General features: G+C 45.8%; 1 protein-coding gene across 2 annotated transcripts in view; it reads left to right on the forward strand.

Annotated features, from left to right (window-relative positions):
- The first annotated feature begins 467 nt into the window (after positions 1–467).
- DNAJC5B (DnaJ heat shock protein family (Hsp40) member C5 beta) overlaps positions 468–13,787 on the forward strand; it is an 82,060-nt gene continuing 68,740 nt past the window's right edge. Inside the window, exon 1 of one of the 2 annotated variants that reach the window (XM_032610043.1) lies at positions 468–569. The gene's annotated coding sequence lies outside the window, so the exon portion shown is untranslated. The remainder of the gene's footprint in view (positions 570–13,787) is intronic. The other variant, XM_032610042.1, reaches the window with a different exon arrangement.

Raw genomic sequence — 13,787 nt, forward strand, 5'->3', positions numbered from 1 at the left:
TTTTCATGAGACACTGTTCTCTTTCCATAATGCAAGTTATTCGAATGGTGTCTTTTTGTGGGTGGATTCAGGTAAGAATCATCCCATGAGCTGCTTATCAGATGCTGACAAAATCCAGAGAGCGGAGCCCGGGGTGAATACAGTGTGTGCAGAAGGGTGAGAGGGGCGACACTGAAGGCACCTGGGCTTGAGATTTAACTCTGCCACTCAACCCCCCCAGCCTCAGTTTCCCAGCTGCAAAATAAGGGAGTCAGACCGGAATTTAGTCACGAGGTCTCCCGTGTCTCTACCCGCAGTAAGATTCTATAATTCCATGGGCCAGTTTATAAATTGGGGGTGGACCTTCCCAACCTCCTGCCATGGGCAGGAGAGGAAGTGTTGCAGCTGGAGGGTCTTAGCTGGGCCTTTGGGAGGAGCAAGGATTCTACTCTGTGACATCACAATATCCAGCCCAGGCTCAACCCTGGCTGAGAAGCAGAAGGTAACAGGAGGTTTGGCTACTGATGTATTAGAGGTGGACGCTACCTGATGGAGCTAGAAGGAATCAGCCAGCCATGACTCCGGTTCAGGTACGTGACATCTGCTGAGCTCAGAAGAGAAATTACTGTGTCTAAAGGAACACGAGGCGTGTCTCCGGGCTTAGGGATGACAGCATAAGCACGGAGACCATGCACCAGTTACTTTAGGGTAATGTAAAGAATCCAAATGAGCAGACGAAAGGCCACAGGTGGTCCCACCAGAAGCAGAGCTGGGGCACGTGCTCCCAACAGCCAGACTTACTGCCATGAAGCCGAACCACAGGGCATTTCCAAGACGGTCAGCCCCTCACTGTCCTCCCCCCACCACTGGGGGGCGCAAAAGAGGCTCAGGAGGGAGCCGCAAGAGGTCAGTGTAAAATTACTTTCTAAAATAGTCTACAATTGTTGCCTAATGATGTTTATTCTTTTATATAAGGTGTTTTCCTTGTAATAGCTTCTCCCCAGAATGATAGGGAAGAGTAAGCTAAATAAACAATAAGTTAACTGGGGCTTCCCTGGTGGTGCAGTGGTTGAGAATCTGCCTGCTAATGCAGGGGACACGGGTTCGAGCCCTGGTCTGGAAGGATCCCACATGCCACGGAGCAACTAGGCCCATGAGCCACAACTACTGAGCCTGCGCATCTGGAGCCTGTGCTCCGCAACAGGAAAGGCCACGATAGTGAGAGGCCCATGCACCACGATGAAGAGTGGCCCCCGCTCGCCACAACTAGAGAAAGCCCTCACACAGAAACGAAGACCCAACACAGCCAAAAATAAATAAATAACTAAATTAAAAAAATATATATTTTAAAATAAGTTAACCGAAAGAAGTATTTTAATAGAAGATAGTATAAAATGCAAACAAAAGTAATATAATAAAATGAAGAGAAAAAACTTATTAATGGGTTAGCAACCGATACTGATTCTAAAGTCTGGTTTTGAAATTTCAAGGCTTGAAAGGCAAAAGGCCACCCCCTATACACAGTGAAAGAGAAGGGCCTTCTGGCTGAGAAGTAAGTAAAACAGTTCAGCTGAAACCACCTCCAGCTCCTCCCCCTAAAGAACTCGCACCAGTGAAGTCATCGCTGGGGATGCGGACAGTTCTGTTTTCTTTACCTTGCCTTAGGGTTTTGGCTTCTAAAATATTTGTTTCTTGCTGGAGTCTCAAGGCCCTGAGAAGCTCTGAATGACGGCAAATAGCTGCTCTGTTTACCAGTAGGGCGGAGCGCGGGGGTGGGTGCCAGGCCCTGACTCATCGGCACTGGCCTCCCTGAGCACACTGCGACCCCAGAGCCAAGTACAGGACTGCTCAGGCAGGCACGCTGAGATTCGCCTGCAAGACCCAAGTTTACTGCCATGCTCCCCAGTGGAAACAGCAGTCCAGTGTTCTCACAGGTAGATCAGCTGCCCACAGAGGACCCCAAGAGCAATAGACAAGGTGGGGAAGACCCAGTGTCTATCCACAAGACACAATTTTAACACTCTTTAGCCTCCAACCCATTGGGAATAAGTATATCTCAGCCGCGAGGCCAAAACTCACTCTATAAAAGTAGTGATAATCCAAAGCATGTAAATAAATTCAGAGGTTCAGATAAAGACAAAAAGTACCTGCACATTGACTCTAGCACATATTCAGCTTCCGCCTAGAGAAGCCACTATGATTTTCACAATTAGATTATGACCCAACCTCTGAAGTCCTTGGAAATTAAAAGCTCATTGGTCCAGTTTTTAGACTTTATTCATTTTATAGTCATTGAAAACTACGTTTAGGTTTAACCTAAAATAATATCCACAAAACGCAGAATGTCCTAACTTGTCTACATTTAGATTTATTGACTAGCATGTTCTCTGACCATTGTGTTAGTCACATACCACAGGCGTTCAGAGTTGGAGGAGAACTAAGAGATCGACCATTCCAACGTCCTCATTTCCAGAGGAGGAACCCAGCACAGAGAGGTTAAGTGTCTTGACTTAGGCCACTGTGCTAGTTAGTGCTAGCTTGAGACTAAAGCTTAAGTCCTCTCACTCTTAGTGTGGTGACCTCTTCAGTCCTCCCTGCCTCTAATTCACTCTGAAGGAATTTATTGGTTCAGACTTGAACTATTTTAATTTCCAAGTCAGAATATTCTAAGATAAGGAAATCTCATTTGATCACCTTGGTGTGGTTATTGGTAAATTCAGGTACTCTAGGTAGGTGACACTATTCACCAAAGCTTTCCCGGCCTTCACAGCTCCAAACAAAACAAGCTTTGATCAAGGTCAGGAGAAAGCACCCAAGACCCCATCCAAAAGGCTGAGAATACAATGAAAATGAATCCAGGGAAACTGACAGGCGACTCTGCCTTGACGCCTGATTAGTAGCAGTCCATTAAAAAAAAAATAAAAAGAGGCATTTATACAATTAATGAGCTTTTGGCTTTATAATAAATATACAGACTTCCTGTGGCCTCTTCTAGTTTAGGTAGATCACTTTGTTTATGTGTTTGCGTGTGTATACTCTGTAAATGCCCATATGAGTAAACACTTCATCTGGCAGTTGTGAGGCTTTACGCCATCTGTGGTAACTGACCTATCTTTATTACATAATTTGTCCCCTACGTGAGCCTTTCCCGACTTAGACCACGAATTAACATTTTATTTAGAGTTATCAATAATTTAGGAGCAGTCTTAAGTTTGTCCAGGGTTTGTTTTATGTAGAGCTGTCTATGTCTTGCATCTCTAATTCATCTGTAAGTTTGAGCCCAGGCACCCCCTGGATAGAGATACTCAGAGCTTTTTCCAATTGAATTCATTGCAAATGTATTAACATCAGCCTGAAGTCCCCAAATCTGAAAGAAAATGAAGAATTGTTGGATATAAGCATAGACCTCATTTGCATAGTCATCAGCTCCAAAGGTCTGATTAATATTTTCTAGGACATTAGATTGTTTTTTAATCCACTGAAATGTGTATATCCTACAAGGATCTTCCATATGTTTCTGGTTTTCCAAATAGATTGTCTTTAATAAAAGAGAATTATGAAATGATTACCAACAGGAAAGAACATTCCATCATGGCATAGGGCTTAAACAAAGCTGTGGTAATATCTTTCAGCTTCCATAGTAATTTCAAAAGTTGTGTAATATATTGAGTAATCTTGCACGTACTACCACATAAAACCGCAGAAGGCTGACTATGAAAAATGGAGGGATAAAAGGAGCTTTAGTTTCAGATTCTTCATTGTGGGTTTTGAATTCTCAACTCCCTCCAGTAAGCTGAAACACAGGTAGGCCAAGTGTACTTCTGAAATGTTTCCCACCTGAGAAGATGCATCCTCACAAGCCTTATTAACAGCCGTGGGAGGGAAAAAAAAAGGTAAAAGCCACCTCACCAGAGATCCCGAGACATTTGATCTTCTGTCTTGCTGCCACCACCCGGGGTGCCTTGGCAAACAGCTACACCTGGATCTCTGACACATGCCAGACACGCCCCTTCATCTCGGCCCAGCCCCCATGCCCACTTTCCTAAGAATTGTGCAATGAGCCCTTTGTGACCGGAGGTCTGTGAAGTCTGGAAAGGAATGTGGCCCAGAGCCAACAGGCGTTGCTGCCACCAAGGCCAAGGAGGAGCTCTCCTGCTGTTTACCTCACACTTGGGGGAACCTCAGAAGGGGAAGGGTATGCTCTAAAAGGAGAGGGAATCTAGCCCTTGGCAGGAGTGTGAAGAAGCACCCCAGGGCCTTTCGCCCTTGTCTCTGCAGACCTCCAGAGGCATGCTCTGTGCTGCTCCCAAGACTTGGATCCACTTTTGAGCCATTTCCTTTCCTACTCATAACTGTGCCCCCTACTGAAAGCTGTGAGTGTTAGGTCCCATTGTTCCAGTGCCCCTGTGTAGGGTGAAGGGTGATCGTAATGGGAGGTTCCACTAAATAGTGGTGCTGATAGTAGAGTGCCAGGCGCTGGTGGCAGGACAGCTGGAGAGGGTGCTGTGATCAGAGGCCTATTGGTACTGGTCAAGTAATAACACAAAACCAGCTTCCTACGTCTTCTCTCCACCTCCCCAACAAACATCATCCTGCATCATGACAAGTGCACAAGCTGGCCACTGGCAATACTGGAGGTTGCCTCACCTCTTCTGCCCAGGGAATTATGTCACGGGCTGAGCCATGAATACCCTTCTTTTAATTCGCCCACCATCATGATGGCCACACAAGTAGACCTCTAACTAAAAAGAACTGAAAGGAAGTGAAAGACTTAATTCTCAGTCTTGCCATTTGAGCACTGTCTAGTACAACTTAGTATAACTAACTGTAAAAGACAAGTTCTATACTTATCTTACCAATACTGCTTATAAACAAATGGTGGTCCAAGAAAAATAGACTTTTTAGCCAGTTGAAAAGACCCCTTGGCAGTTAGAACGCCAGTATTCTTCTGCTCCTTTCAAGCATATTTAGAAGGCAAAGTCATTTTTATTAGTAGAAGGGAAAGCACTCCTTTCATGTTAGAATGTTCTTTGTATGTTAGGAACTGACTCATATAACCAACATACTGCCTCTTGTATCCTGTCCTTTCAAGACAGTGGTTATCTTTCTCCTTCCGACCCCAAATGAATTCAGTGTCAGTTTCAATCAAATTTGTAGTTTTTGAAAACTTAAGATGTACCAGGCACTGTGGCAATAACAAAATAAAATGTTTGGCATAAATTGGGCTCTTTAAGAATTAAGGATTTAGGTGAGGAGACAAGATATACACGTGTGAAGAGTTCAGATGCAAAGAAGGAACTGCGTAACTATGTGAAAAATGTTCTCGTGGACTTCAAAGCGTCCCAGGGGCTCAGTGCAGGGCAGAAGCAAAGCTGTCTCCAGTGTTTTGGTTGCTCATCACGGCAGAATTAGGACTTGGGAGGAATCTTGAGGAGAAACAGAAGAGTGACTGACACAAGCTTGAGGAGGAAAACAATTTTCTGGTGCAAATTTTGGCCCCAACACAATGGGTCTTGTCCCACTCACAGACCTTATCTCCTTTCTCCCTGTGCTTTTACAACTCCTTTGCATACAATGCAAACAATTCACATGGCTTCTTTGGGATTGGGAAAACTGGAGTCATAGAAACATGCTGCCAGGAAGGATGAAGCCCACCCTAACAGGTGGTTTCTGTAAGAGGCCCTACATGCTACAACCAGGGTTGTGTCTGATTTTAATTATGGATGTGTGGGCTTCCTGACCTTACACCCTAAGTCAACATGCTCTAAATCTAATTCATTATCTTCCTCCAAATCTGATCTCCTTCTGTGATGCCGGTCTCCGCCAATGACCTCACCATATTCCCAGCTATTCTGGCTAGAATCTCGAGTCCTCCATGATTCCCAGTTCTCTCCTCCCTGGCGTTTGGTCAGCAGGCCCAGGAGGTTATAGCTCCACATCTCTTTCGAATCCATCACTTCCTGCCAATTCTGCCCACTGCTGCCCTGGGCCAGGCTCTCATCATGTTTCCCTAGGATCACTCATCTCCCCAACTTCATTCCTCTGCACTCTGTTGGTCACATCTTTCTAAAATAAATACTAGAGTTTGTCACTTGCCAGTTTAAAAACAGTTCAAGTTTCCCCATTGTTAAAAAAAATGAGGACTGGGGCTTCCCTGGTGGCGCAGTGGTTGGGAGTCCGCCTGCTGATGCAGGGGATGCGTGTTTGTGCCCCGGTCTGGGAAGATCCCACATGCCGCAGAGCGGCTGGGCCCGTGAGCCATGGCCGCTGAGCCTGCGCATCCGGAGCCTGTGCTCCGCAACGGGAGAGGCCACAGCGGTGAGAGGCCCGCGTACCACAAAAAAAAAAAAATGAGGACTGAACTCCTTATCTTGACTTTCAAGGTCCCTCACAGTCTCTAGCCTCGTGTGGCCACTCCTCTCCTCTGCCACCCGTTCACCCAGTCCTCTCCACCAGATGCACCAGACGCATCCCTCTATTTCCGATTCTCCAGGCTGCCCAGCACTTTCCTGCTGCTGTGGTCTTTCTCATGCAGGCCTCTTCTGACAGTTGAACTCCTGCAGGATTCCTTCTCAAAGGGCTGACCACTTTCTTCCTCCGTCATTTATGATCTTCTCATGACACTCTTATTATTTATGACCCTTTATGCTGAAGGAGCGAAACAGGTGTGGTTGAAAGACCAGTGAGAAGGGAATAGAAGACTGTTTTAAGACAGGGACTAGCATGTCAAAGACTCAGAGGAAACAGGACATGGTGCTCAAGGAACTGACCAGTGCACAGAAGTTGGTGGAAATAGAGTCTGAGTTGAGAGGAAGGGGTTGGGAGGACATGGCCCTGGAGAAAGATGCAGAGGCTGGCCCCGATAAGGAGTGGGGATTTCAGCTTACGATCAGTGGACCACTTTAAAGGGTTATAAGCAGGGCAGTGATAGGACACTACTTGCATTTTAAAAGAATGTAGTGTCCAGAGAACAGATGGGAGTGGAGAGAGACTGGAGAAAAGGCTATCAGTTAGGAGGCTGGCCAGGTAAAACAAGGATGTGTTGAACTTGTTCTAGATTAGTGACAGTGGGAAGAGAGGAAGGCAGTAGAGTTCAGGGAGCTTTAGAAAGGAGAACTGATGAGGCCTGGCTGGTTGACCACACATGGATCAAATGGAGGAGGGGAAGTGAAGGAAGTCGGCCATACAGGCCCAGAAATGATACTGTACTAGTTGCAGTATCACTTAAAGATAATGCCTCACATGGAGGAGACTGGACTTGATCCTGTAGGGAACAGGAGACAACAAGGATTTCTTGGCTTACGTAAACCTACATTTCTGAAAGGGAAAACTGAAAATGGTGTGCAGGATGGCCAGAAAGGGAAACACTGATCGCAGACAGACTAGAAGGCAACACCACTGACGTGGGGTGTTGAAGGCTGACAGCGCACAGCTGCTCAAAGCAGTGGGCTCCTCTCAGCACTGGTGATTCTGCCCCAAACATAGTTTAATTAAAAAAAAAAAAAAAGGAGTGTTTTAATCAAAAAGTTATATTAAACAGTGTAAAATGTTATGCTATGAAAAACGATTCTCCCTCCCACCTCAGTCCCCAGTACTTTTCCTCCATGGAGCTTCTGCAAGTTTTACATCTCTCCAGAAATGTTCTCTGCATACACAAATGTGTCTGAGTATGTATTATGCACATGCTTTCTGTGTATGTATGTATATATCCACACACATAGATCCACTTTTTAAAATGAGATTACTATACATATGCCCTACTTTTTTTAAACTGGGAAACTGTATATGGTTAGACCATTTTTATACCAGCTTGGGGAGCTCTGCTTCATTCTCTTCAATGTCTATGATGGCTGTGCTCCTGCAGTGATTTCACAAACCCCCTGTTGATTAACACTGAAGTCAAACTTGGTCTTAAAGTGCTCTTGCCTGTCCTTTTCCTTGTCTACCACCCTCAGCTTGTGATGTGCTGGCTGCTTTAAACCACTCATGGTCCCACACTGGGCCACTCTCCCCTTCCACCTTTTCACACAGCTCTTTTCAAATCTGAAGTAAGAGAACTCCCTCTGCAGCCACACGAATTTAGCACACCCTTAATTTTCTTTCATCGTGGAGTCATCTGTGATGGCAGCATCAGCTTGGCTTATCAGATTCATATTCCTTGAGCAAAAGATCAGACGATCCTCTCTAAATTTGTGAAATGTACTTTGAAAATCCTGTGTTTATACAGCCGCACCAAGGGTATCATAAACTCTAAAATGTCAGAGCCCCATTGCCAATCAGAGTTAAGCTCAGAGTAACAGGGATTTTTCTTCTCAGAGCTGACATTTTCAACAAGGCTGGTCAAGGGCTCTTCAGACACTTTGCTTTTAGAGGACACTGCAGTGGATACAGGCCTTGGATCTCATTCATTTGCTAGAGTCCCCAGGGCACACAGGTATTTAATAAATCCTGATGAACAGACATCTGTGCCTATAAGTATTATTCTTGATAGTCTTCCTTCCCATTTTTTTTTCAAAGAATTGTTGGGCATTTTATCCTCTATTGCCCTTCATAGTGTAAACTGTAATCAGACCCTTTCTTCCTCCCCAACTTGGATTTCAGTGGAAAGCCTTAATTAGGAGACAGGTCTCCTGCCTGCCAGGTCATTGATGGCCCTCAAAGGCTTCCTGGCATTCCTTACAGGGTGTCCTATTGTCTGGTCATCATCAGAAAACCAAAAAATGTCCTTTGACACCATCCCGAACTAGCTGTCTGCTTCCTACATCTTCCTGTCTCAGCTATAGCCTGTACAAGAGGAGATTAAAATACCCCCTGGAGCCCTGTGACCTTTATTCCCACCTGGAACAAAGTCACTGAACACTGAGTTTCCTCTGCATCTTTCCTCTCCTTATGAATCATTTTAAGGTCCCTCATGTCATCAGGAAGCAGCACATCTGCAGCCTGACCAGCCAAAGTGGACTCGGTCCATCTTCCTTGGCCACCAGTGTCCTCTCCCCCGTGCCTCGAATCTCGCTGTGACAGTTTTCTCTAGGTCCCTGCTTGTCTTTTTCTGGGGTCCTTCACTACCTCTGCAAGCTGCAGAGAGAGGAAGCCATTGAGGGCTTTCTTTACCTTCTTTAGATGAAAGTCAAGTTTGCAGTTCAATGATTTCATCTTAGTTAAGATTCCTCAGTACCAATATTATATTAGTATAAATTATATAATTTTTTTTTTTTTTTTTTTTTTGTGGTATGCGGGCCTCTCACTGTTGTGGCCTCTCCCCCTGCGGAGCACAGGCTCCGGACGCGCAGGCTCAGCGGCCATGGCTCACGGGCCCAGCTGCTCTGTGGCATGTGGGATCTTCCCGGACCCGGGCACGAACCCATGTCCCCTGCATCGGCAGGCGGACTCTCAACCACTGCGCCACCAGGGAAGCCCTAAATTATATAATTTTTTAATTTTAGAAAGCCATACAAACAGAAAATAATTATCAGTTCAAATCTAAAATGTTTTTCCCAGAGTTTAAGGTAATAATATTGTCAAAATTACATATATAATTTAATAAATAATGAACATAATATACACGTATATAATATATACTATAATACATAATGTGTGTGTAGTATCTTGACATACACATACACACGTGTTGTTATATGTGCTTGTTTTAGATGATCAAATTACATCTTCTGAACAGCACATGAATAACAAGTGCTGTTTAAACCCTCCTGGCATTTCCCCTGTCCCTTAAACAACATAAATTTACTCAGCTTTATGTATAGGCAACATTTCTTGCCAAATTCTGAAATAACAGAAATAGAAATCATAAAAACAACCTTTTTTGGGGGGGGCACCTGCTCTATTAGGGTTATCCAGTTAAACAGAACCAATAGGAAAGATATCTATCTATCTATCTGTATATTATTTATTATAAGGACTTGGCTCATGCAATTACAGAGGCTGACAAGTCCCAAGACCCACATTCAGCATTTTGGAGACCCAGGAGTCCAAATACCAGCAGGCTAGGGACCCAGGAAATGCCAAAGTTTCAGTTAAAGTCTGAAGGCAGGAAAAAAACTGATGTCCCAGCCCAAGGCAGTCTGGCAGGAGGAAACTTCCTCTTACTTGCGGGAGGGTCAGCCCTTTTGTTTTATTCATGTCTTCAAGTGATTGGATTGGCCCACCCACATGGGGAGAGCAATCTGTTTTCCTCAGTCTATTGATCCAAATGTTAATCTCATCCAAAAACACCCTCACAGACACATTCAGAATAATGTTTGACCAAATATCTAGACAATCCATGGCCCAGTCAAGTTGACACATAAAATTAACCATCATACCTATCACGTCACCAATAGGCTCAGGAATTTTCTCATTTAATTGCCACAAAGACCCATATGGAAAGTAGGCTTATTCCCATTTGCTCAATAGATGTTTATTCAATAAATGTTTGTACATTTTAGAGATGAGGAACCTGAGGTTCAGAGAGCTGAAGTAACTTGTCTAAGGTGGCACAGCTAGTAAATGGCAGAACCAGCATTCTAACCTAGGTCTAAATGACTCCATCTGAATTCTTAAGCTGTGTGGCCCCTGCCCCTCAGTGCTGGTGCTGCATTCCCCCTGGTCCTGAGGCTTGGGGTGCGACAGGTCTGAAGGTATTTGCTATTGGTCGAAGCTCTGGGCAGCAGTGGGGAGCGGTCCCATTTTTGTCTTCACAGGTCTGTACACGTCAGACTTGAGTGCAACGTGGAGCTGCTAGGAGGGCTCTGCTTTCCTTTACCTTTGAGGTCCTCCATAGAACATTAACAGATGCTACTCTTCACTGGAAGTTTCATGCTTGTGCTTTGTACAGATAATATTATTTAACGTTCACAATGATCCTGTGTTCTCCCCACCCCACCCCTCTGCTGTGGTAGGGAGACGGCTGACAGGTCACCATGGGCTGCCAAGGGCCAGGACTGTGAGACATCTCTCTTAAACTACTGTCCTCAGAACCACCAAGAGTACCCTCCATTGCCTTAAATGTCCCCATGGGCCAATCCAATCCTGTTCTACTCCTCCCCACAATCTGCCCATAAAGCCAGCATAAAATACGCATGAATCAATAATTCTACAGGTGTGTGCCATCTGCTGACTCACCTACGGAATAGGCCTGGGCTTTCCCTTCATTTGCTTTGCCCCTCACGGCCTGACGTGTTGCTGCCCCTCACTTTCTACCTTCACCAGCACTTCCAGGAAATGCTGTCCAGTGGTAAACTTACTGGGAGCCCCTAAATCAATCTTGTATAGAGGAGACTCCTCTGTCCCCTCTCCCTGGAGCACTGTCTGGGTTGCTTCTTGGGAATCCCCTTTGTCGTGACAACATAAGCAGTCCTGCCAGTACTGCCGAATTAGCTGGGCCACGGCAAACCTCTTGTCCTAGAGAGGAGGGATTGGAGACCCGGGGGTGTGCATCTTACCCAAGTTCACACTTAGGAGCCAAGCCATCCGCCTCCCAGTCCAGTGCTTCTGGGGTTGCCCACAGATACCAGTTCTGATGGGCTGGGGACAGGGCAGCCTGCCAGTCCCAACCAGCGGAGGCAGGCTGAAGAACAGTGTATCGCCAAGGCGGTGTCCGAGGGGCAGATACGCAGGCTGCACCAGATGACAAGGGGCGCCGGCACCCCTTTTGCACGTCTGCCTCCGTATACAATAATGTACAATGACGTAGGTGCAGCACAAACAAAGCAAGGTGTTGCTAGAAAACTGGGATAGGGTGGACCCTTATTAACAGAAGCAGATTCCCTTTGGTCTCACGCTTCACCGGAAGGCCCTGGAAAGAGCTGAGACTCCTACCTGCCTGGAATTGCTGTGAATGACTCACTCTGGCCCCCATTCCCAACAGAAGTGGCTTTGGATTATATCATGTGTCCACAGAAACTCAGCTCGACTGTAAGTTTGTGTGGATCTACCCAGAGGATTCTCCACGGCAGGTCAACAGGCATGCATTTGGGCTCCATGGGATGACGTTTCTAGATTAGATCTCTGGTCTGGCTCCCTACATCTCACTGCTGGTGTTGTTTCCAGAGCCTGTGAACCTGATGACAGGAGCCGAGGGCAACTGGGCTTGTGTCAGCCGAGGCTCGGAGAACACCATCAGATAAATACTTAACAGAGAAACAATCATTGGTGGGAACAACTCTCAAAATAAAGTAAAATAAAACTGCTTATTGTTTTCAAGATCACTTTACTTAAAAAAAATTTAAATATAAAGGGTAAATGAACTTCAGGTGCTTTGGGAGCAACAGAGCCATTGTTGAGAAGGCAGCACACTCTAGAGGTGGAGACAGAATGTGGAAGGTACTCAGAGACATGGGTGCTCGTCCTGGCTGCCAAGGATTCCTTGGTGCCCTTGGACAAATATCCACTTCACTGCTTGACTTGGGATTCTTGTAACTGGGAGACCTGTGCTCCTACCCAGGCTCTGTTCATAACTGTCTGAGGCTCAGAGGAGTTTCTTGGTTTGTAAAATGGGAGTAAGAACACTTTCCCTGCCTACCTGTCCCAGTTGCTGTGTAGGTCAAATGAACCTATGTGAAAATACTTTGTTAACAACAGAGTACTCTATATATTTTTTCCTGTGTAGGACATAATGTCTTTTGATGGAAGTGAGGTAGGAGTTTAGGAGGAGACTGGTGGAGAATGGTGAAAGGACTAGGGTTCCCCTGGGACATGCAGGGGGTATGGGGCAGGGTTGCAGCTGGGACTGGAGACCATGGGTCTGTGGTGGCAACATCTGCCTTACCAGTGGCTGTACAATTGAATGTTGGCTGCGGTGGTGGAAGGAATTAGGAGTATGGACATGGGAATACTATAATTATAGTGGTGATGGCGGAGTCTAAGCTGAACAGGGAAAGGGTTGAAGAAAGGAACGAGGCTGATAGATTTGGGGAGCTGGGAAATATTAGTGAGATGTAAGTACCACGAACACAGGGGCGTTAGCTGGCGAGGTAGGCAGTGGTGGGTGAGGCTGGAGTTAAAGGTTTGCAAGCTCAGGACATCCAGGTATCTGAATAGGGCGAGGAGCCATAAGGGAGAGGGTGCTGTCTGGGAGGACCACATGGGAGCTGAAGGGCCCCAAGTCAGTGACAGGACTTGGGGTGGAGAGAGTTGAGTGCCAGGGTCCTGAGAGAATATGGGTGAGTTGACAGACGCGGGGATGGCCATGGGGAGAACAGGACCTGTGGATGGTAGGGACACCAAAGGTCGGGGGCAGAGTGTCTGGGAGGGCTGGGAGAATGCTGCTGCTGCTTTGGGGTAAGGGAGGCCCAGAAAACAGAATGGCTAAAGGCGTACTCAGATTTAAAATTTGATATGCAGTATACACAAGTCAGTCATTTTGTGTACAGATAATAAAAAGTTGTAGGGGCGCCTTGGCCTCAATATGTAAACATATAAAACAAATGATAATGGAAAACTCCTTTCAGCCATTGACACTTGAAACTATAATAGGCTCGACAGCACGCGGAAGCCGGTTAGTACCAGTGGATGAGGGCCACGCATTGTTAAATTTTCTGGAATTTTTGCAAGCCAGGTATTATGTTGGTAGATTGAAGTAGGCCCGGGAGGGAATAGTTACACCACGGAAATCTGCAAACACTACATACTAGGGCTTTTTCTCCCCTGGAAATCTGGTTGCTAAACCTTTTCCAGCATACCACTGAATAGGTCTAAATATAACCTCCAAATCTGCCCAACTTTACGGTCCTGTTGTGAGTTTAACTGTGACACTAAAAGAGACATGCCCTAATCCCTAGTACCTGTGAATGTGACCTTATTGAAAGTAGGGC

Source organism: Phocoena sinus, chromosome 17, assembly GCF_008692025.1.
Source record: "Phocoena sinus isolate mPhoSin1 chromosome 17, mPhoSin1.pri, whole genome shotgun sequence".
Taxonomy (NCBI): Eukaryota; Metazoa; Chordata; class Mammalia; order Artiodactyla; family Phocoenidae; genus Phocoena; species Phocoena sinus.